The following is a 26,049-nucleotide window of genomic DNA, read 5'->3' on the forward strand; positions in this document are numbered from 1 at the left end:
CCAATTTCAGCAAGTTGTGCAGCCGTTAATCCACAAGGCATATCATGGTCAAAGTGCTGAAAAGACTTTAAGAGAGAGAAAAAAAAAAACTCACCCCTTATGTGCAGTCTTACCACCCGCCGCTTCTGCCGTCAGTCGATGGCTATGATGTGTTTGCTTAGCCCAGAGACGGATCACCTCCACCACTTCTTCTTTCGCGCTGTTAGAGGACAGCTCAACTCAGCTCCTCTCTCGCATCATCGGTGGGAGAGGAGGGGTTGCCACCGGACCGAGCATCGCCGCCATCCATGAAAACAGCCCTCTCGCCAGACGTCCACTTCCTATCAAGCCCGGCTCCCTTCCACGCAGCACTGGTGGGGGAGGGGGGGAGGAGGCGGAGAGGACAGTCAGCGGCACTTCAGATGGAACCGTGCCGAGACGGTGGGTAGAGATTTTACAGTTTTCAAATTATCTAGCGGGGTTTGCTAATGCATGGGGGAGGAGGGGGGAAGGTTTATACATATAAGGCAGCAAGATTCCCAGGGACAGGCATCCATCCAGTGTCTTCGGACACATATGGAGATCAAAGGTGTATTTTATGTACCTTGTTGGAGCCAGGGAAAGAACAAATGGTTGTTGACATTGGTACAGGTCCAAGCACCTGCAATTGACAATAATCAGTGGGATAATAGGCCACTGAAAGGAGTTTCAGAACTGTTCTTCCTGAAGTGTCCAAAAAAAGATTGCCCCAAGCTTTGGGGCAGGCGCGGGGAATCCACCGCTAACTTCTGCAGGACTGGAGCTTCTCCTGGGCCACACCTGTCAAGCACACCTACTCAGCCACACCTGTGTAGCTCCACCTCCACTGGAACTCCTAGCTAGAGCATGTCCAGCAGAGCATGAAATTTTAAGCAACTTTCTAATTTATTCATATTATCACATTTTATTAATTATCTTTATTTGAAATGCAATAATGTAAGTTTAGATGCCGGCCCATTTTTGGTGAACAACCTGGGTTGTTCTTGCTGATTGGTGGATAAATTAATCCACTAATAAAAAAGTGCTGTCCAGAGTACTGAACCAAAAACGCTTAGATGCCTTCTATTTCAAATAAAGATAGCAAGAGAATGAAGAAAAATTGATAATAGGAGTAAATTAGAAAGTTGCTTAAAATTGCATGCTCTATCTGAATCACGAAAGAAAATTGGGTTCAGTGTCCCTTTAAGGATACAAGGTATAGACCTTATCCCACATAAACCTAGAGAGGGGGATAGGGTTACCAAACTTAATGAAAGGAAGGTATTCTGGATTTTCCATATTAGCACCAGAATCCCTTTTGGTCTAAATTCTCAAATGGATGTAGACTTATTTATACAATAATCTGTATATATACGATGTATATGATAATAGTAGTTTGAATGTGTTTTTTACCTAATGCCTTGTTCTTTTGCTTTGTATAATAGTGTGTATAGTATTAGATTAGTAGCTTGTAGCTCTGCAAATGAACTTTCATTCTAACGTGATGGGTGTTTTGTTCTTTTATACAGGTACTGTGGGGGTTAAACAATGAAATATGTGCAGACAATTAAATAACTAATTAATTAAAACTGTGTGCATATATACAGCAGGTCCTTAACCCCATTCCTAGTCAGTGATCAAGGGCCCTAGCGGCACAAAACACGTCAGTTGCGGGGGGCTTAGGCTCTCTCACTGTACCTGTTTTGGTTTTGCTTTGTGCTTTTATGGTGTCCTGGCTGTGCCCTATTTGTTCTTAAGTTGTTAAAATACATTTTGGATTTTACTTTACCTTCAACTTTTCCTGTTGTTCGTGTGCCGAGGACTGTGTATTCCTATTATTGTTTTTATTGTTTTTTATTTTTTTTATCTGTGTATTTAAATATTATCATTATTTTTATTTTCTTTCTACTTACTCATTGGTTACCTTGCGCAACTTCTTCACCTTGTGTGGTCAACACATACATTGTGTAGACTTACATTCAGATGGGGTTGAAGTCATCACTGTTCTTTGTGGCCAATACCAGAGAATTAGAATTTAAGGATGGTATTTGTTTAATTTTTCCTTAGTATCCAACTCCTAAAATGTTCTGCCTTATAAATTTGCATTCTGTATTATACCTTAAAAAGTGGTTGTAAATGATGTTGTTTTTTACATTGGCCCCTTCATCCTGGTCATGGACTTGGATGTCCTGCAGAAATCCTCCCTGTTGTGCAGTGTTGTGGAGGATCCTGCAGGCAAGGGTGATCTTTACCACTTTCTCTAGGAACTATCAAAACACTGGAACCTCATCTTGAGGAGCCCCAACAGCCTTTCAATGACAGCCTGGGTTCTAATGTGAGCCTCATTGTAGAGCTCCTACATATCCTTTCTCAGAATTTTGCAAATTATGTCAAATCAAACAAATATGTCTCTATTTTTTTTATTCTGCAGCATTTCACAAACAAAAGTTAAAACTCGATTTAGACCTTCTAAGATGCAAAACATGTCCTGAGCGCTAAGTAATACTTCAATAAAAATCGACAATACTAATAATGTTAAGATATTGCTCTTAAACTTTGAAAGAGTGTGTCTGAATGCAAACACATTGTTTACCTACGCCTAGATTTAGAGTTCTGCGGCCAAAGGGGTGCGTTAGTTACGCTGGCTTTTTTCTGGCCGCACCTTTTAAATACCGCTGGTATTGAGAGATCACAGAATGGCTGCGTTAGGCTCCAAAAAAGGAGCGTAGAGCATATTTACCGCAACTTCAACTCTCGATACTAGCGGTGCTTACGGACGCGGCCAGCTTCAAAAACGTGGTCGTGCACGATTCCCCCATAGAAAACAATGGGGCTGTTTGAGCTGAAAAAAAACCTAACACCTGCAAAAAAAAAATGCGTTCAGCTCCTAACGCAGCCCCATTGTTTTCTATGGGGAAACACTTCCTACGTCTGCACCTAACACTCTAACATGTACCCCGAGTCTAAACACCCCTAACCTTACACTTATTAACCCCTATTCTGCCGCCCCCGCTATTGCTGACCCCTGCATATTATTTTTAACCCCTAATCTGCCGCTCCGTACACCCCCGCCACCTACATTATCCCTATGTACCCCTAATCTGCTGCCCTAACATCGCCGACCCCTATATTATATTTATTAACCCCTAATTTGCCGCCCCCAATGTCGCCTCCACCTAACTATACTTATTAACCCCTAATCTACCGACCAGACCTGAGCGCTACTATAATAAATGTATTAACCCCTAATCCGCCTCACTCCCGCCTCAATAACCCTATAATAAATAGTATTAACCCCTAATCTGCCCTCCCTAACATTGCCGACACCTAACTTCAAGTATTAATCTGCCGACAGGAGCTCACCGCTACTCTAATAAATTTATTAACCCCTAAAGCTAAGTCTAACTTTAACCCTAACACCCCCCTAAATTAAATATAATTTAAATCTAACGAAATAAATTAACTCTTATTAAATAAATTATTCCTATTTAAAGCTAAATACTTACCTGTAAAATAAACCCTAATATAGCTACAATATAAATTATAATTATATTATAGCTATTTTAGGATTTATATTTATTTTACAGGTAACTTTGTATTTATTTTAACCAGGTACAATAGCTATTAAATAGTTAAGAACTATTTAATAGCTAAAATAGTTAAAATAATTACAAAATTACCTGTTGCGATCAGCCAATAGAATGCGAGCTCAATCTGATTGGCTGATTGGATCAGCAAATCGGATTGAACTTGAATCTGATTGGCTGATTCCATCAGCCAATCAGAATTTTCCTACCTTAATTCCGATTGGCTGATAGAATCCTATCAGCCAATCGGAATTCGAGGGACGCCATCTTGGATGACGTCCCTTAAAGGAACCGTCATTCATCGGGAAGTCGTCGGAGAAGAAGGATGGATCCGCGATGGAGGTCTTGAAGATCAGCCGGTCGTCATCGGATTGAAGAACATAGAAGATGCGGCTTGGATGAAGATGTTTGCCGGTCTGGATGTCCTCTTCTGCTCGCTTGGATCAAGACTTCAGCCGGAGGATGGATGTCACTCTTCAGCCCCCCGCTTGGGCTTGGATCAAGACATCGGAGGCTCTTCTGGATCGATCGGTGAACCTGGCATGGTGAAGACAAGATAGGAAGATCTTCAGGGGCTTAGTGTTAGGTTTATTTAAGGGGGGTTTGGGTTAGATTAGGGGTATGTGGGTGGTGGGTTGTAATGTTGGGGGGGGTATTGTATGTTTTTTTTTACAGGCAAAAGAGCTGAATTCTTTGGGGCATGCCCCGCAAAGGGCCCTGTTCAGGGATGGTAAGGTTAAAGAGCTTTGAACTTTTGTAATTTAGAATAGGGTAGGGCATTTTTTTATTTTGGGGGTCTTTGTTATTTTATTAGGGGGCTTAGAGTAGGTGTAATTAGTTTAAAATTGTTGTAATTTTTTTCTAATGTTTGTAAATATTTTTAAATTTTTTGTAACTTAGTTCTTTTTTATTTTTTGTACTTTAGTTAGTTTATTTAATTGTATTTATTTGTAGGAATTGTATTTAATTTATTTATTGATAGTGTAGTGTTAGGTTTAATTGTAGGTAATTGTAGGTATTTTATTTAATTTATTTATTGATAGTGTAGTGTTAGGTTTAATTGTAACTTAGGTTAGGATTTATTTTACAGGTAAATTTGTAATTATTTTAACTATTTTAGCTATTAAATAGTTCTTAACTATTTAATAGCTATTGTACCTGGTTAAAATAAATACAAAGTTGCCTGTAAAATAAATATAAATCCTAAAATAGCTATAATATAATTATAATTTCTATTGTAGCTATATTAGGGTTTATTTTACAGGTAAGTATTTAGCTTTAAATAGGAATAATTTATTTAATAAGAGTTAATTTATTTCGTTAGATTTAAATTATATTTAACTTAGGGGGGTGTTAGGGTTAGACTTAGCTTTAGGGGTTAATCCATTTATTACAGTAGCGGCGAGATTCGGTCGGCAGATTAGGGGTTAATAATTGAAGTTAGGTGTCGGCGATGTTAGGGAGGGCAGATTAGGGGTTAATAAATATAATATAGGGGTCGGCGGTGTTAGGGGCAGCAGATTAGGGGTACATAAGTATAACGTAGGTGGTGGTCGGCAGATTAGGGGTTAAAAAAATTTAATCGAGTGGCGGCGATGTGGGGGGACCTCGGTTTAGGGGTACATAGGTAGTTTATGGGTGTTAGTGTAGTTTAGAGCACAGTAGTTAAGAGCTTTATAAACCGGCGTTAGCCAAGAAAGCTCTTAACTACTGACTTTTTTCTGCGGCTGGAGTTTTGTCGTTAGATTTCTAACGCTCACTTCAGCCATGACTCTAAATACCGGAGTAAGAAAGATCCCATTGAAAAGATAGGATACGCAATTGACGTAAGGGGATCTGCGGTATGGAAAAGTCGCGGCTGGAAAGTGAGCGTTAGACCCTTTCCTGATTGACTCCAAATACCGGCTGTAGCCTAAAACCAGCGTTAGGAGCCTCTAACGCTGGTTTTGATGGCTACCGCCAAACTCTAAATCTAGGCCTTAAATTCTTATGGCAACAGCTGCACTGTCCCTTTAAATGTAGCGTGCTCTGTTGTGAAGGCTAGCACATGTAATATTGATGTGTATAGCTAAATCTGCCTAGACACAGGGGCTGAAAGAGAGAAAGTGAGAGGGAGATAGATAGCATTTGAGAGCTTTACATTTGTAAAAGTATTGTTCATTTGTAAGCAAAAAATCGAAAGAAATCTGTATGAGAGCATTAAAAAGAGATTTGCAAAACAAAGTAAATATATGAAAGTGTGCTGGGCACGAGTACTCACCAACTAGCCATCCATTAGGAAACTGTCTCCCCTCAAACTGTTACCGGATTGATGACTGAGAACATGGGAGTCGTGACTCGGCCCAGGAAATTCTGCAAACAAATTCATAATGTGCATGTGTGCATCGCACGCAAACTGCACATTAATAGAATGAAAGTGCTTGCGGTTACAGTATACCATTTCCTGGGCCCTTTGAACCCGCAGAGCAATATGCATGCAGCCTATTGCCCCCAGCACATTAGGTATGCCACCCATATTATAGAAGTCCCTCTTGAGGTCTCTCCAAGCCTCCTCAGTGTGAGGGAATCCTATAAAAAGATGGCATTTGTTGGCAATGGCATTCAGAAACTTTCCAAATAACACAGAGAAAGTGCTTTGAGACAAACCGCTCAAATACCCTTCTGTGGACTGAAAGTTTAAGGATGCCAACACATGTATGCAGCAGAGCATCTTGGACATGCCAGGAATAGCAGTGCACATATACTTGCGTGGCTCTAAGTCATCCTTTATGACTTATAGGCTAACAAATCTGCTGCCTATTGATCCTATACGTCATAAATCTGAGCATCACTCACAGCGTTCAAGGTAAGCCTCACCCTGTACACTAGAGACCAAGGCCTCTCTACCCTCACATGTTCCTTGCGCCTCTGTTCGAGATGATGGGCATGCCTGAGTCTGTTGAACAACACCACCAACACAATCTAACTGAGGATCCATATTTGCAAAGCCAAACATTGATAGCCAAATAGCAAAGCAAACGAACACTAATAAGCAATGGTAATCAAACCGGTTAGTGTGATCTGATACACACTGTCGGTCATCAGGGACATATTGGCAATGATGTTTGTGTTATTTATAGTACAATAGTCCAATGGGAGCTCATTAGTAATGAGTGTTGACCGCATGCAGCTGAAATGCATTGAAAAGATAAAAGCGCGATTGGTTTACCAGAGCTTTGGTCTCTGGTAAACGAGTCATGCGATAATAGAGATTGTGCTTGTGTGCAACAGTTTACCACAAACTTGTAATACAAAGGATATTTAATGCTCAACGGTGCCCATACAAAATATGGGGAGCACAATTCATCGTGACCTTGCGCAAATGAAGTCAAGGTAACTTAAACATAGAAGATATGTTTTGCTCTCCACTCGTAATCTGGCCCTCTATGTTTTTCTTATGTTGCATTGATTGATTTATGTGTTTCGAATAAAAACAATTGAACACAGAAAAGATTTATGTTTTCAAACCTTTATTTTTATATGAGAAAGCTTAGATTATTCCAAAATGTTCATAAAACAAGGTCTGTGAGTGCTGAGTCACAATAGATGATGTTTATCTCATTTTTCTGATAATATCCATAAGACCTTTAAGTTGTTTCTGACAGATTGACTTACATCTCTGTTGCCTATTGTAGAAAGAACGGAACATAAAGATAAATCTTGGTATTTTAAAAAAAATAAGAACCATACGGCTAGATTACGAGTTTTGCGTTAGGCTTAAAAAGCAGCGTTAGCTGGTCCTAACGCTGCTTTTTAACGCCCGCTGGTATTACGAGTCTTGAAGGCACAGGCTCACCGCTCACTTTCTTTGCCAGACTTGGAAATACCACAAATCCACTTACGTAAATTGTGTATCCTCTTTTTTCAATGGGACTTGCATAGCGCCGGTATTACTGCAAAAAAGTTAGCGGTACACCCTCTCCTGTCAAGACTGGTACCGCATTCTAAAGTCAGTAGTTAAGAGTTTTACACTACAACGCCGTAGCATAAAACTCTTAACTAAAGTGCTAAAAAGTACACTAACACCCATAAACTAGGTATTAACCCCTAAACCAAGGCCCTCCCGCATCGCAAACACTAAAAAAATTTTTTAACCCCTAATCTGCCGAACCGGACATCGCCGCCACTATAATAAATATATTAACCCCTAAACCACCGCACTCCCGCCTTGCAAACATTAGTTAAATGTTATTAACCCCTAATCTGCCGGCCCTAACATCGCTGCCACCTACCTACATTTATTAACCCCTAATCTGCCGCCCCCAATGTCGCCGCCACTATATTAAAATTATTAACCCCTAAACCTAAGTCTAACCCTAAACCTAACACCCCCTAACTTAAATATAATTTAAAAAAATCAAAATAAATATTCCTATCATTAACTAAATAATTCCTATTTAAAACTAAATACTTACCTGAAAAATAAACCCTAACGGCTAGATTTAGAGTTTTGTCGGTAACGACCCGCGTATCTAACGCTGGGTTTTTTTCCCCCGCACCTTTTAAATACCGCTGGTATTTAGAGTTCACAGAAGGGCTGCGTTAGGCTCCAAAAAGGGAGCGTATAGCATATTTACCGCCATTGCAACTCTCAATACCAGCGGTGCTTACGGACGCGGCCAGCTTCAAAAACGTGCTTGTGCACGATTCCCCCATAGAAAACAATGGGGCATTTTGAGCTAAAAAAAACCTAACACCTGCAAAAAAGCAGCGTTCAGCTCCTAACGCAGCCCTGATCGGAACAGCCAATAGAATGCGAGCTCAATCTGATTGGCTGATTGGATCAGCAAATCGGATTGAACTTGAATCTGATTGGCTGATTCCATCAGCCAATCAGAATTTTCCTACCTTAATTCCGATTGGCTGATAGAATCCTATCAGTCAATCGGAATTCGAGGGACGCCATCTTGGATGACGTCCCTTAAAGGAACCGTCATTCGTCGGGAAGTCGTCTGTGAAGATGGATGTTCCGCGTCGGCGGAATGAAGCTGGATCCGGAAGAAAGAAGATTGAAGATGCCGCATGATAGAAGACTTCAGCCGGATCATGGACCTCTTCAGCTCCCGCTTGGATCAAGACTTCAGCCGGATCATGGACCTCTTCAACTCCCGCTTGGATCAAGACTTCAGCCGGATCATGGACATCTTCAGCCCCCGCTTGGGCTTGGATGAAGACTTCGGAGGCTCTTCTGGACCGATCGGTGAACCCGGTGTTGTGAAGACAAGGTAGGGAGATCTTCAGGGGCTTAGTGTTAGGTTTATTTAAGGGGGGTTTGGGTTAGATTAGGGGTATGTGGGTGGTGGGTTGTAATGTTGGGGGGGGTATTGTATGTTTCTTTTTTACAGGCAAAAGAGCTGAATTCTTTGGGGCATGCCCCGCAAAAGGCCCTTTTCAGGGCTGGTAAGGTAAAAGAGCTTTTCTATTTTAATTTTAGAATAGGGTAGGGCATTTTTTTATTTTGGGGGTCTTTGTTATTTTATTAGGGGGCTTAGAGTAGGTGTAATTAGTTTAAAATTGTTGTAATATTTTTCTAATGTTTGTAAATATTTTTTTATTTAACTTAGTTCTTTTTTATTTTTTGTACTTTAGTTAGTTTATTTAATTGTATTTATTTGTAGGTATTGTATTTAATTAATTTATTGATAGTGTAGTGTTAGGTTTAATTGTAGATAATTGTAGGTATTTTATTTAATTAATTTATTGATAGTGTAGTGTTAGGTTTAATTGTAACTTAGGTTAAGATTTATTTTACAGGTAATTTTGTAATTATTTTAACTAGGTAACTATTAAATAGTTATTAACTATTTAATAGCTATTGTACCTGGTTAAAATAAATACAAAGTTGCCTGTAAAATAAATATTAATCCTAAAATAGCTACAATATAATTATAATTTATATTGTAGCTATATTAGGGTTTATTTTACAGGTAAGTATTTAGCTTTAAATAGGAATAATTTATTTAATAAGAGTTAATTTATTTCGGTAGATTTAAATTATATTTAATTTAGGGGGTGTTAGTGTTAGGGTTAGACTTAGCTTTAGGGGTTAATAAATTTATTAGAGTAGCGGTGAGGCCCGGTCGGCAGATTAGGGGTTAATACTTGAAGTTAGGTGTCGGCGATGTTAGGGAGGGCAGATTAGGGGTTAATACTATTTATTATATAAAAAGAAATTCCTGAGGAGGAAAAAACTTAAGAGGATGCGCTTGGAACACAGGTTATCAAAGTGGGACCTACCACTTTATGATTGGGTTTGTACCCGTATGCATAAATAAAAAAAATATTTTTATAAACAGCACAGTGTTTGGTATGTGTAAAAAATTATAATAATGACGAAAATAAATTGTGTGTAAAACAAGTGCTCAGGACAATTTGTGTATAATATTAGTGATACATTGAAATAATCAGATATCACAGATAAACAATGATATTTGTGGCGATTAGTAAAATATATAAAAAAAGTACTTATCAATGTCCCAAAAATTGCTGTGATGTAAAAAATAAGTGTCCAATCCTAATATGTGAACGGTGATGTGTTCAGGTGTTTGGCGTGCTCCTCTTGTGTCCCGCGGTGCGATGGGTCAGGGTGTCTAGAATGGAAGATAAACAAGGGGCGCCAACATAGTGTGAATCGTTCAAACAACAAATATAAAAGTGATGTGCAAAAAACTACTCACAAGGAAAGTGGCACCTTAAATGAATAAGGTGCGATAAAGCAGGCTGACATTCAAATTCCAGCAGTCAGTACGCTGGAGGTCTCACCCAGAGGACCTGTGGAATCCAGATAGGCATCTAGAAAGTAGCACCCACGTTTTTTAGGGCCAATGGCCGAACCAGGTGAGCTGCAAGCTGATAGGTGTTCTCCTGCTGCACTCACGCCACCGAGACTTTTCTCCAAAAACGACAGTGTCAGTGTATGAAAGGTTCCGTGGTAAAAGTCCTGTTTCAAAAACAAGTGGATCGTGGAAAGAAGCAAAAATACCGGGTCGTGGTATAAAACAAACAGTATTTATTTTGCAACGCGTTTCTCAGTCTATTCCAGACCGTTTCATCAGGCATAATCATAGTTAACAATAGAGATCTATTTAAACCCACAGTGACCCGGAATTGAAACAAAAGGTCAACTCTATTAACAATGTTGCAATTGCAAAAACATTTAACTTTTGATACATTGTATAAATTGGTTTGAACAATTGTGACCACACAGATAACACTTAAATAAAAAGTATATAAAAAACCCCTATTCGCAATTACCAAATATATCTGGAAAAAAATAAAATATCTCATAGTAAACTGGACATATATTAACATGTGTGTATATGTATATCTCATCTCCTGGTTGGATTCGAACCCAGGACCTAATGTGTGCTAGGCAATGGAAAAATCAAAAGGCTACCTTTATGTCTTGTTTGAATTTCTTGCAAAAAGGATTAGTATTGATACAAAATATATAAATTGATCTACATGTCTCACAATGTCTAGAAGATAATCTTATTTGGTCTTTTTAATAAATGACTCTAATTTTTAAAACCAAACTAAAAGGAATTTTCTTATAAATATAAAACTAAAAAAGAAATGTTCGTGACAAATGCTTACTATAAATAAGTGGCATATAAAAATTGTAAAAAATATATATGTATATATATATTTTATTTTATGGCTCCACTGGACTTGAACTTGGGACCTTCTGTATGTTAAGCGAGCATGAAATTGATAAGGCTATCTTGAAGGGCTATTTTTATGTTATATATTGGAGCAGAAATATGTTAGGAATTATGTGATTAATAATATGTATATATATATTTGGGACTCCACTGGACTCGAACTTGGGACCTTTTGTATGTTAGGCGAACAAGAAATTGGTAAAGCTATCTTGAAAGTTTATGTTATATATTGGGGCGGAAATATATTTGGGAATTATGTTATTAATTGTTTCCAATCATATACAACAACCAAATAGACTAAAAAGTGTATCCAGAATGTATATAAACAATTGTAGGTGTATGTATTGGTGAATAATCAAACATTCAAAAAGATGAAATGTGCAAAATAGTGTATCGTAGAAAATAATATAAATCAGGTATGTAAAATATAATATAATATGAAACTATATAGGTGCTTGGACTATTAGGTTTAGAACCGGATAGACAAGTGCATACATATACACAACTATGTGGACATGCTCATCATGGGCATATACACATAAATATAAGTGTATGGAAACATAACATATTCTATATGTGTCTAAATTGCATTAATGCAATATATTATTGAAGACTGACAAAGAAGAGAAAAAGAAATAAGAGAGATATAATGTAGTGGTATCAACATATGGTAGTGTTTGTTAATGTATATCAAAAAATATAAGAAAATATGATGTACTAGACCCTAAAAGCTAAATCTCATATTAGATATAAATGTAACCTGTATAAAAGTGATAATTTATGTGAAGGCTGCCAAATCTACATTGGCGTTTAAGCCTAATGGATACAAGGTTTTGAGTTTGTGTATCCAATATGTTTCTAATTGCCTGAGTTTAATCAGACGATCATAATCTGTGGAAGGTGGTACATGATCAATAGGGATAATTTTATAGATATCTGAACTCCCGTCGTGTATCGTTTCACAATGGTTGGGGACACTATGGTTGGTTTTAGTTTTTTTACAATTTTTACAATTTCGATGATGTTCACCCCAACGGGTACGGAGATTTCTAATAGTGCGCCCTACATACTGGACGCCACAAATACAATTAAGGAGATACACTATATATTTAGATTCGCAATTGAGACGATGTGTGATTTGATAAGTTAAACCAGTAATATTGGATTTAAAAGATTTTTGTGAAATTGTAAATTTGCACATGTTACAACCTCTTTTGCCACATTTAAATGATCCATGGGAAGCTAAAAAGTTTAAAGTTTTGGTTTGTTTATTGGACCGAAATTGGCAATGTTTTACTCTTTTACTGGGGGCTAATTGATTCCTTAAAGTGGGAGCTCGTCTATATACAATTTTGGGTTTTTCACCGACTATATCTTTAAGGAAAGGATCCTTTTGGATAATGTTCCAATGTTTATGTAGTATGTTTCGAATTTTGTAGTGGTTGTTATTGTATTGTGTAATGAAAAGTGGTTCACAAACAACGTTGTTTGTGGATTTCTTTTTGGTTTGATTGTTGGTGCTATTTTGGACTTTTTCAAAGATTAATTCTCTATCTAGATTGCATGCTTTTTTAAGACATTGATTTAGTAGATCTATAGGATAACCTTTGTCTACAAAGCGTTGGTAAAGAACCTTGCTTTGAATGTCAAAAGATTCTAAATTGGAGCAATTCCTGCGTATTCTCTTAAATTGGCTGTATGGGATGTTTCTTTTCCACCCTATATGGTGGTTACTAGAGAAGTCTAGATAGCTGTTGCTATCGACTTTTTTGAAAAAAGTTTGAGAAATGATGTTACCTTGATTATCCCAACTTAGTAATAGATCCAAGAATTCTATTGAAGATTTTTGTATATTAGCTGTGAAGGTTAAACCCATCTGATTCTGATTTAAATGTTCTATTAGTGTGTTAGCTAGCTCGTGGCTCCCTCTTAAAATAAAAATCAGGTCATCTATATAGCGGCCATAGTATACCAGGTTCGCCCAAAAGCTTGAGGAATAAATATATCGGTCTTCAAAGATTCCCATAAACAAATTTGCAAAGCTCGGGGCGAACCTGGTACCCATGGCCGTCCCCTTGACCTGTAGAAAAAATCTATCTTGAAAAATAAAATAATTGTGCTTGAGGATGTATTCTATTCCTTCCAATATAAATTCTTTTTGGATGTCTGGCATATATAGGTCCTTTTCCAAAAAGATGGAAACTGCATTAATACCCATGTTATGGCAAATGCTAGAATAAAGGGAGCCAACATCACAAGTGATCCAAATTAGATCATCGTTAGTAGAAATGTTTTTAAGTTGATATAGTAAATGTGTGCTATCTCTGATATAGGAGGGTAAAGTAACAACATATTTTTGTAAAAATTGATCTAAATAAAAAGATAAATTGTATGTGAGGTTACCAATGCCTGCTATAATGGGGCGTCCAGGTGGATTAACTTGATCTTTGTGGATTTTGGGCAGGTGGTAATAGTGTGCCACACTAGGATTTGTGACTTTGAGAAATTCTTTCTCTTCTTTATTTAGAATACCTGTGGATATGCCCTTTTGTATTAGTGTACTGTACCCTTTTAGGAAAATACTTGTTGGATTGAAAGAGATTTCCCTATAATATTCAGTGTCTGTTAAAATTCTATTGGCCTCTTTGAGATAATCTCCTAGATCTTGTAGGACAATACCACCGCCCTTATCTGCATCCTTGATTATCAGATTTTTATTGTTGGCTAGCATACGTAAAGCTGTTTGTTCGCTTTTGTGTAAATGGTACTGTTTTTTGTGATCTTTTGAAAGTTTTTCAAGATCCTCAATGACTGATCTTTGATATAATTCTATATAGTGGTTTGTTGAAAAAGATGGTGTAAATTGGGATTTTACCTTAATATCTGTATGAATATAATCATCAAATAAATGGGTAGTTAAGCTTTCTGTTTCTGCAAATATGACCTTCATATTCTTATTAGGGGTCATATTATTGACTAGTATAGTCTGTGTATTTTCAGGTTGTATATATTTTTGTTGTTTTAGTTTCTTTTGTGCAAAGAATTTCTGCAAGGATAGTTTCCTTGTAAATTTATTAACATCCACAAATAGATGATATAAGTTGTGAGGATTGGGTGGGCAGTATGAAAGGCCTTTGTGGAGTACTCTTTTCTCATTAGTTGTTAGAATGTGCGATGATAAATTGAATATACCTTGTTCTAATTTGGATAATTTTTCTTTTTTGGCTGATAAACCCCTTCCTCTAGACCCTCTTGGTCTGAAGTGTACGGTCTTTTTCGTTGTTTTTCTACACTTAGGTTGCTGTTTGGAAAGGGATGTCTGTTCTGATTTTGGCCATTCTCTAAAAAAGAAGAGGAATGTTCATATGAGGTGCCTGGTGTGTTTTCTTCATCTGGCAAAGATGCTAAAATATTGAATCTATTTGTGTGTTCTAATGGATTGTTTGGTTTGAGTATATGCCCATGGGGTCTCTCCAAAAGTGTTCTATTAGGTTGTTGTGTATGATAATTTGTTGTAACCTGATTGTGAGAAGTAGGATGATTGGAATGAGGCCTGAAGCCATGCTGGGGTGAAAAATGTTGTTGATATGTGTTAGAATGGTTATCACGAAATTGACTCTGATATGTCCCTTGTGGATATTGTTGGGAATGTCTATTTGTGTTGGAGTAATGAGTTCTAGGTCCATAGTTATTACGGGGGTTTGGGGAATTGAATCTGTAATTCTCATTGTAGTGCGGTCTATAATTAGTATTGTAATTGTTATGTGTATTCCTGTAGGTTCTGTTTTGTTCTCTTCTATAGTTTCTATTGTGAACAGTCGTCCAATTTTCACCCTCTGTTTTGTGTGATGTATAAGAGTTTTTTTGTCCCTTGTTTTCTTCATTTGTATTATTAGAAAGTGTGAGTTTTTCTTTTTCAACTCTATTGAAAGTGTAAACTTGGTTATTATTATAATCTATTTGGTCCCTCTGTAATTTTTTGCTTTTACTCTGGACGATGTCATCTTGATATTTATCAGTGCGGTCAGTAATTTCTTTAAGAATTTTTTGATATTCAGGGTTATTAACATGTGATAATAGATCTTTTTGTATCTTTTCAATATTCTGACTGCATTCGTCAGTTAATTTTTGTCTATGTTCGATCAAAATTTTGATTAAACTAAAAGAACAATCATCCAAGGCTTTATACCAACTGTCTAATAAATCTTTGTCTTCCTTAAAAGAACAATGTTTCAAAATTCGTAAACCCCTAGGGATTTGTTTGATTTCTATATATTTTTCTAGAGTTTTTAAATCCCACCAATGGCGGTGTTCTTTCATAAGTTCCTCTTCTAACAGATGGAACAAATCTTTCATAGATTTCAAAATACTGGGGTCAGAGTAAGTTTCTAGAGTGACAGTGTTACCTTGCAAAATATAATTAGACCGTTTTTTGTTTCTGTCATCCCTAGATTGCATATTGGGATTGAAAGGTAATTGCTAGGTGTGTTAAATCAATGGGTTAATAAAAAATTATGAGTTGATGAAGAAAATTAAATTGCTAAATCCTAAAAATAGATGCTATATAGGTACTCACAATATATAGAAACTGAAATGGATATCAATAAAATATATGCACCTAGTAAAAAAGTTATTAAAATATTAAAATAAGCAAGCAATCCTCTGATATCACCAAAATCTAAATAATATAAAAAGAAATTCCTGAGGAGGAAAAAACTTAAGAGGATGCGCTTGGAACACAGGTTATCAAAGTGGGACCTACCACTTTATGATTGGGTTTGTACCCGTATGCATAAATAAAAAAAATATTTTTATAAACAGCACAGTGTTTGGTATGTGTAAAAAATTATAATAATGACGAAAATAAATTGTGTGTAAAACAAGTGCTCAGGACAATTTGTGTATAATATTAGTGATACATTGAAATAATCAGATATCACAGATAAACAATGATATTTGTGGCGATTAGTAAAATATATAAAAAAAGTACTTATCAATGTCCCAAAAATTGCTGTGATGTAAAAAATAAGTGTCCAATCCTAATATGTGAACGGTGATGTGTTCAGGTGTTTGGCGTGCTCCTCTTGTGTCCCGCGGTGCGATGGGTCAGGGTGTCTAGAATGGAAGATAAACAAGGGGCGCCAACATAGTGTGAATCGTTCAAACAACAAATATAAAAGTGATGTGCAAAAAACTACTCACAAGGAAAGTGGCACCTTAAATGAATAAGGTGCGATAAAGCAGGCTGACATTCAAATTCCAGCAGTCAGTACGCTGGAGGTCTCACCCAGAGGACCTGTGGAATCCAGATAGGCGTCTAGAAAGTAGCACCCACGTTTTTTAGGGCCAATGGCCGAACCAGGTGAGCTGCAAGCTGATAGGTGTTCTCCTGCTGCACTCACGCCACCGAGACTTTTCTCCAAAAACGACAGTGTCAGTGTATGAAAGGTTCCGTGGTAAAAGTCCTGTTTCAAAAACAAGTGGATCGTGGAAAGAAGCAAAAATACCGGGTCGTGGTATAAAACAAACAGTATTTATTTTGCAACGCGTTTCTCAGTCTATTCCAGACCGTTTCATCAGGCATAATCATAGTTAACAATAGAGATCTATTTAAACCCACAGTGACCCGGAATTGAAACAAAAGGTCAACTCTATTAACAATGTTGCAATTGCAAAAACATTTAACTTTTGATACATTGTATAAATTGGTTTGAACAATTGTGACCACACAGATAACACTTAAATAAAAAGTATATAAAAAACCCCTATTCGCAATTACCAAATATATCTGGAAAAAAATAAAATATCTCATAGTAAACTGGACATATATTAACATGTGTGTATATGTATATCTCATCTCCTGGTTGGATTCGAACCCAGGACCTAATGTGTGCTAGGCAATGGAAAAATCAAAAGGCTACCTTTATGTCTTGTTTGAATTTCTTGCAAAAAGGATTAGTATTGATACAAAATATATAAATTGATCTACATGTCTCACAATGTCTAGAAGATAATCTTATTTGGTCTTTTTAATAAATGACTCTAATTTTTAAAACCAAACTAAAAGGAATTTTCTTATAAATATAAAACTAAAAAAGAAATGTTCGTGACAAATGCTTACTATAAATAAGTGGCATATAAAAATTGTAAAAAATATATATGTATATATATATTTTATTTTATGGCTCCACTGGACTTGAACTTGGGACCTTCTGTATGTTAAGCGAGCATGAAATTGATAAGGCTATCTTGAAGGGCTATTTTTATGTTATATATTGGAGCAGAAATATGTTAGGAATTATGTGATTAATAATATGTATATATATATATTTGGGACTCCACTGGACTCGAACTTGGGACCTTTTGTATGTTAGGCGAACAAGAAATTGGTAAAGCTATCTTGAAAGTTTATGTTATATATTGGGGCGGAAATATATTTGGGAATTATGTTATTAATTGTTTCCAATCATATACAACAACCAAATAGACTAAAAAGTGTATCCAGAATGTATATAAACAATTGTAGGTGTATGTATTGGTGAATAATCAAACATTCAAAAAGATGAAATGTGCAAAATAGTGTATCGTAGAAAATAATATAAATCAGGTATGTAAAATATAATATAATATGAAACTATATAGGTGCTTGGACTATTAGGTTTAGAACCGGATAGACAAGTGCATACATATACACAACTATGTGGACATGCTCATCATGGGCATATACACATAAATATAAGTGTATGGAAACATAACATATTCTATATGTGTCTAAATTGCATTAATGCAATATATTATTGAAGACTGACAAAGAAGAGAAAAAGAAATAAGAGAGATATAATGTAGTGGTATCAACATATGGTAGTGTTTGTTAATGTATATCAAAAAATATAAGAAAATATGATGTACTAGACCCTAAAAGCTAAATCTCATATTAGATATAAATGTAACCTGTATAAAAGTGATAATTTATGTGAAGGCTGCCAAATCTACATTGGCGTTTAAGCCTAATGGATACAAGGTTTTGAGTTTGTGTATCCAATATGTTTCTAATTGCCTGAGTTTAATCAGACGATCATAATCTGTGGAAGGTGGTACATGATCAATAGGGATAATTTTATAGATATCTGAACTCCCGTCGTGTATCGTTTCACAATGGTTGGGGACACTATGGTTGGTTTTAGTTTTTTTACAATTTTTACAATTTCGATGATGTTCACCCCAACGGGTACGGAGATTTCTAATAGTGCGCCCTACATACTGGACGCCACAAATACAATTAAGGAGATACACTATATATTTAGATTCGCAATTGAGACGATGTGTGATTTGATAAGTTAAACCAGTAATATTGGATTTAAAAGATTTTTGTGAAATTGTAAATTTGCACATGTTGCAACCTCTTTTGCCACATTTAAATGATCCATGGGAAGCTAAAAAGTTTAAAGTTTTGGTTTGTTTATTGGACCGAAATTGGCAATGTTTTACTCTTTTACTGGGGGCTAATTGATTCCTTAAAGTGGGAGCTCGTCTATATACAATTTTGGGTTTTTCACCGACTATATCTTTAAGGAAAGGATCCTTTTGGATAATGTTCCAATGTTTATGTAGTATGTTTCGAATTTTGTAGTGGTTGTTATTGTATTGTGTAATGAAAAGTGGTTCACAAACAACGTTGTTTGTGGATTTCTTTTTGGTTTGATTGTTGGTGCTATTTTGGACTTTTTCAAAGATTAATTCTCTATCTAGATTGCGTGCTTTTTTAAGACATTGATTTAGTAGATCTATAGGATAACCTTTGTCTACAAAGCGTTGGTAAAGAACCTTGCTTTGAATGTCAAAAGATTCTAAATTGGAGCAATTCCTGCGTATTCTCTTAAATTGGCTGTATGGGATGTTTCTTTTCCACCCTATATGGTGGTTACTAGAGAAGTCTAGATAGCTGTTGCTATCGACTTTTTTGAAAAAAGTTTGAGAAATGATGTTACCTTGATTATCCCAACTTAGTAATAGATCCAAGAATTCTATTGAAGATTTTTGTATATTAGCTGTGAAGGTTAAACCCATCTGATTCTGATTTAAATGTTCTATTAGTGTGTTAGCTAGCTCGTGGCTCCCTCTTAAAATAAAAATCAGGTCATCTATATAGCGGCCATAGTATACCAGGTTCGCCCAAAAGCTTGAGGAATAAATATATCGGTCTTCAAAGATTCCCATAAACAAATTTGCAAAGCTCGGGGCGAACCTGGTACCCATGGCCGTCCCCTTGACCTGTAGAAAAAATCTATCTTGAAAAATAAAATAATTGTGCTTGAGGATGTATTCTATTCCTTCCAATATAAATTCTTTTTGGATGTCTGGCATATATAGGTCCTTTTCCAAAAAGATGGAAACTGCATTAATACCCATGTTATGGCAAATGTTAGAATAAAGGGAGCCAACATCACAAGTGATCCAAATTAGATCATCGTTAGTAGAAATGTTTTTAAGTTGATATAGTAAATGTGTGCTATCTCTGATATAGGAGGGTAAAGTAACAACATATTTTTGTAAAAATTGATCTAAATAAAAAGATAAATTGTATGTGAGGTTACCAATGCCTGCTATAATGGGGCGTCCAGGTGGATTAACTTGATCTTTGTGGATTTTGGGCAGGTGGTAATAGTGTGCCACACTAGGATTTGTGACTTTGAGAAATTCTTTCTCTTCTTTATTTAGAATACCTGTGGATATGCCCTTTTGTATTAGTGTACTGTACCCTTTTAGGAAAATACTTGTTGGATTGAAAGAGATTTCCCTATAATATTCAGTGTCTGTTAAAATTCTATTGGCCTCTTTGAGATAATCTCCTAGATCTTGTAGGACAATACCACCGCCCTTATCTGCATCCTTGATTATCAGATTTTTATTGTTGGCTAGCATACGTAAAGCTGTTTGTTCGCTTTTGTGTAAATGGTACTGTTTTTTGTGATCTTTTGAAAGTTTTTCAAGATCCTCAATGACTGATCTTTGATATAATTCTATATAGTGGTTTGTTGAAAAAGATGGTGTAAATTGGGATTTTACCTTAATATCTGTATGAATATAATCATCAAATAAATGGGTAGTTAAGCTTTCTGTTTCTGCAAATATGACCTTCATATTCTTATTAGGGGTCATATTATTGACTAGTATAGTCTGTGTATTTTCAGGTTGTATATATTTTTGTTGTTTTATTTTCTTTTGTGCAAAGAATTTCTGCAAGGATAGTTTCCTTGTAAATTTATTAACATCCACAAATAGATGATATAAGTTGTGAGGATTGGGTGGGCAGTATGAAAGGCCTTTGGGTGGAAAAGAAACATCCCATACAGCCAATTTAAGAGAATACGCAGGAATTGCTCCAATTTAGAATCTTTTGACATTCAAAGCAAGGTTCTTTACCAACGCTTTGTAGACAAAGGTTATCCTATAGATCTACTAAATCAATGTCTTAAAAAAGCACGCAATCTAGATAGAGAATTAATCTTTGAAAAAGTCCAAAATAGCACCAACAATCAAACCAAAAAGAAATCCACAAACAACGTTGTTTGTGAACCACTTTTCATTACACAATACAATAACAACCACTACAAAATTCGAAACATACTACATAAACATTGGAACATTATCCAAAAGGATCCTTTCCTTAAAGATATAGTCGGTGAAAAACCCAAAATTGTATATAGACGAGCTCCCACTTTAAGGAATCAATTAGCCCCCAGTAAAAGAGTAAAACATTGCCAATTTCGGTCCAATAAACAAACCAAAACTTTAAACTTTTTAGCTTCCCATGGATCATTTAAATGTGGCAAAAGAGGTTGCAACATGTGCAAATTTACAATTTCACAAAAATCTTTTAAATCCAATATTACTGGTTTAACTTATCAAATCACACATCGTCTCAATTGCGAATCTAAATATATAGTGTATCTCCTTAATTGTATTTGTGGCGTCCAGTATGTAGGGCGCACTATTAGAAATCTCCGTACCCGTTGGGGTGAACATCATCGAAATTGTAAAAATTGTAAAAAAACTAAAACCAACCATAGTGTCCCCAACCATTGTGAAACGATACACGACGGGAGTTCAGATATCTATAAAATTATCCCTATTGATCATGTACCACCTTCCACAGATTATGATCGTCTGATTAAACTCAGGCAATTAGAAACATATTGGATACACAAACTCAAAACCTTGTATCCATTAGGCTTAAACGCCAATGTAGATTTGGCAGCCTTCACATAAATTATCACTTTTATACAGGTTACATTTATATCTAATATGAGATTTAGCTTTTAGGGTCTAGTACATCATATTTTCTTATATTTTTTGATATACATTAACAAACACTACCATATGTTGATACCACTACATTATATCTCTCTTATTTCTTTTTCTCTTCTTTGTCAGTCTTCAATAATATATTGCATTAATGCAATTTAGACACATATAGAATATGTTATGTTTCCATACACTTATATTTATGTGTATATGCCCATGATGAGCATGTCCACATAGTTGTGTATATGTATGCACTTGTCTATCCGGTTCTAAACCTAATAGTCCAAGCACCTATATAGTTTCATATTATATTATATTTTACATACCTGATTTATATTATTTTCTACGATACACTATTTTGCACATTTCATCTTTTTGAATGTTTGATTATTCACCAATACATACACCTACAATTGTTTATATACATTCTGGATACACTTTTTAGTCTATTTGGTTGTTGTATATGATTGGAAACAATTAATAACATAATTCCCAAATATATTTCCGCCCCAATATATAACATAAACTTTCAAGATAGCTTTACCAATTTCTTGTTCGCCTAACATACAAAAGGTCCCAAGTTCGAGTCCAGTGGAGTCCCAAATATATATATATACATATTATTAATCACATAATTCCTAACATATTTCTGCTCCAATATATAACATAAAAATAGCCCTTCAAGATAGCCTTATCAATTTCATGCTCGCTTAACATACAGAAGGTCCCAAGTTCAAGTCCAGTGGAGCCATAAAATAAAATATATATATACATATATATTTTTTACAATTTTTATATGCCACTTATTTATAGTAAGCATTTGTCACGAACATTTCTTTTTTAGTTTTATATTTATAAGAAAATTCCTTTTAGTTTGGTTTTAAAAATTAGAGTCATTTATTAAAAAGACCAAATAAGATTATCTTCTAGACATTGTGAGACATGTAGATCAATTTATATATTTTGTATCAATACTAATCCTTTTTGCAAGAAATTCAAACAAGACATAAAGGTAGCCTTTTGATTTTTCCATTGCCTAGCACACATTAGGTCCTGGGTTCGAATCCAACCAGGAGATGAGATATACATATACACACATGTTAATATATGTCCAGTTTACTATGAGATATTTTATTTTTTTCCAGATATATTTGGTAATTGCGAATAGGGGTTTTTTATATACTTTTTATTTAAGTGTTATCTGTGTGGTCACAATTGTTCAAACCAATTTATACAATGTATCAAAAGTTAAATGTTTTTGCAATTGCAACATTGTTAATAGAGTTGACCTTTTGTTTCAATTCCGGGTCACTGTGGGTTTAAATAGATCTCTATTGTTAACTATGATTATGCCTGATGAAACGGTCTGGAATAGACTGAGAAACGCGTTGCAAAATAAATACTGTTTGTTTTATACCACGACCCGGTATTTTTGCTTCTTTCCACGATCCACTTGTTTTTGAAACAGGACTTTTACCACGGAACCTTTCATACACTGACACTGTCGTTTTTGGAGAAAAGTCTCTGTGGCGTGAGTGCAGCAGGAGAACACCTATCAGCTTGCAGCTCACCTGGTTCGGCCATTGGCCCTAAAAAACGTGGGTGCTACTTTCTAGACGCCTATCTGGATTCCACAGGTCCTCTGGGTGAGACCTCCAGCGTACTGACTGCTGGAATTTGAATGTCAGCCTGCTTTATCGCACCTTATTCATTTAAGGTGCCACTTTCCTTGTGAGTAGTTTTTTGCACATCACTTTTATATTTGTTGTTTGAACGATTCACACTATGTTGGCGCCCCTTGTTTATCTTCCATACTATTTATTATAGGGTTATTGAGGTGGGAGTGAGGCGGATTAGGGGTTAATACATTTATTATAGTAGCGGTGAGGTCCGGTCTGCAGATTAGGGGTTAATAATTGTAGGTAGGTGGAGGCGACGTTGGGGGCGGCAGATTAAGGGTTAATAAATATAATATAGGGGTCGGCGGTGTTAGGGGCAGCAGATTAGAGGTTCATAGGGATAACGTAGGTTGCGGCGGTGTACGGAGCGGCAGATTAGGGGTTAAAACATTTTAATAGAGTGGCGGCGATGTGGGGGGACCTCGGTTTAGGGGTACATAGATAGTTTATGGGTGTTAGTGTACGTTAGAGCACAGTAGTTAAGAGCTTTATAAACCGGCGTTAGCCCAGAAAGCTCTTAACTCCTGACTTTTTTCTGCGGCTGGAGTTTTGTCGTTAGATTTCTAAAGCTCACTTCAGCCAAGACTCTAAATACCAGCGTTAGAAAGATCACATTGAAAAGATAGGATACGCAAATGGCGTAGGGGGGTCTGTGGTATGGAAAAGTCGCGGCTGGAAAGTGAGCGTTAGACCCTTTCCTGACTGACTCTAAATACCAGCGGTAGCCCAAAACCAGCGTTAGGAGCCTCTAACGCTGGTTTTGACGGCTAACGCCAAACTCTAAATCTAGCCGTAAGCTAGCTACAATATAAACTAATAGTTACATTGTAGCTAGCTTAGGGTTTATTTTTATTTTACAGGCAAGTTTGTATTTATTTTAACCCTTTGAGTGATAAGCACTAATGTTTTCTTAAAGGGTTTTTTATTTAATATTTTTAAAAATATTTTTTTTTTACATTTTTTTAAATTTATTTCAGATCCCCAAGACTTACACCGTTGGAAAGGTTAGGCGATTATCTTTCCAACGGTAGGTCTTGGGGGTCTGTAGCTGCTTAGATGCCTGAGATACAGGCTTCTAAGCAGCATGCCCCCTGCTCCTATATTTAACATTGTTAATGTTAAATAAAGTTGCGCGGTGACGTCATCACGTTTATTGCACGTGACGTCACCACTCAAAATGGAAGCCCCGGCGATCGGTGCTGCATAATGAAAGGCATCGCCGGGGCTTCCGGGTGGGAGCCCCCAGATCTCCCTCAAGTTGGGAGAGTGCTAGTGACGGCTCTGAGCCGTCATTAGCACCAGAGTGGGAAACTCTGTGATGGCTCAGAGCCGTCATTAGCACTCAAGGGGTAACTAGGTAGAATACTTACTAAATAATTATTAACTATTTAATAACTACCTAGCTAAAATAAATACAAAAGTACCTGTAAAATACAACCTAACCTAAGTTACACTAACACCTAACACTACATTATAATTAAATTAATTCCCTAAATTAAATACAATTAAATAAAATTAGCTAAAGTACAAAAAAAACCCCCCACTAAATTACAGAAAATATTAAACAAATTACAAGATTTTTTTAAACTAATTACACCTAATCTAATCCCCCTAACAAAATAAAAAAGCCCTCCCAAAATAAAAAGCCCTACCCTACACTAAATTCCAAATAGCCCTTAAAAGGGTCTTTTGCAGATGAAGACTTCTGCCCGTCTGGAGGACCACTCTATTGTACATATATATTTACCCATTTTATGCCATACTATTACTACATCTATTATATTGATGTGTATCCATTAGTTTATGTGGAGGGGTATTTCAATTATCCTTCCTTTTTCTGGTTTATATAAACTTTTTTAGATTTATATGGGGTGTATATTAACCCATTTGGTTTGTATAGTAGTAATTCATGAGATCGCAACGAATGTTTAATCATTCACTGTATTTCCTATTATCTACCGATAGAGTTTTCCTGTATAGGTTGTTTTAATGACATTTAGGTTTTATTAGTATGTGAATATATAACTAGGTTGCTTGATTGTAAGGAGAGGTGCAGAGCACATCCGCGCAGTTACCGCTGTTCATTCCATCATAATAACATGAAAATCATTTACATTGTACTCACTGCATCCCTGTATCAAGGGGGTGTGTTTTATGTTGAGTTGTTTTGATTGGCCCATACCAAGCGATACGATTGGCTCATAGAAACTTGACATGCTTGGGTATTAATACGGCCCCCGTCATATGAGGTGTGTCGAGATTCAGACTCACGATTGGCTCGCTCTTATTGAGCTTTGATTGGCTATAAAAAAGGGGACATTTTTTGCGCATGCGCACTGCAATCTCCAAGATGCTGTTTAAGTGTATTTAAGTCCGTGGAACAGTTAACATGTAATTCACCTGATGAAACGGTCGTTGTAAGACTGTGAAATGTTGTGCTTTACTATTGTTTTAAATAAAGTCTTTTTTTTTTTTTTTTTTTTTGAAAAGGCTTTATTGTTAATTCAAGCTTACATCTGAATAACACAAAATCCAACACAATATGTATGGTTACAACTCAACAGTTTTTAAACACATACATGATCAGTTGTTCATGGCCATGTCCATTGTATGATTACCCCTGCATAGGTTCATTATAAGTCTATATCTTCATTAAAGGGGTTTAGCGCACTTGTGTTTTGATCATAGTCTTTTAGGTTAGCAATTAACTTTTAAATCTTAAAAATAAAATATAAAAGAAAAAGGAAAGAAAAGAAAAAGCAGAAGAAAATAGGTAGT

Source organism: Bombina bombina, chromosome 3 (genome assembly GCF_027579735.1).
Source record: "Bombina bombina isolate aBomBom1 chromosome 3, aBomBom1.pri, whole genome shotgun sequence".
NCBI classification, from domain to species: Eukaryota; Metazoa; Chordata; class Amphibia; order Anura; family Bombinatoridae; genus Bombina; species Bombina bombina.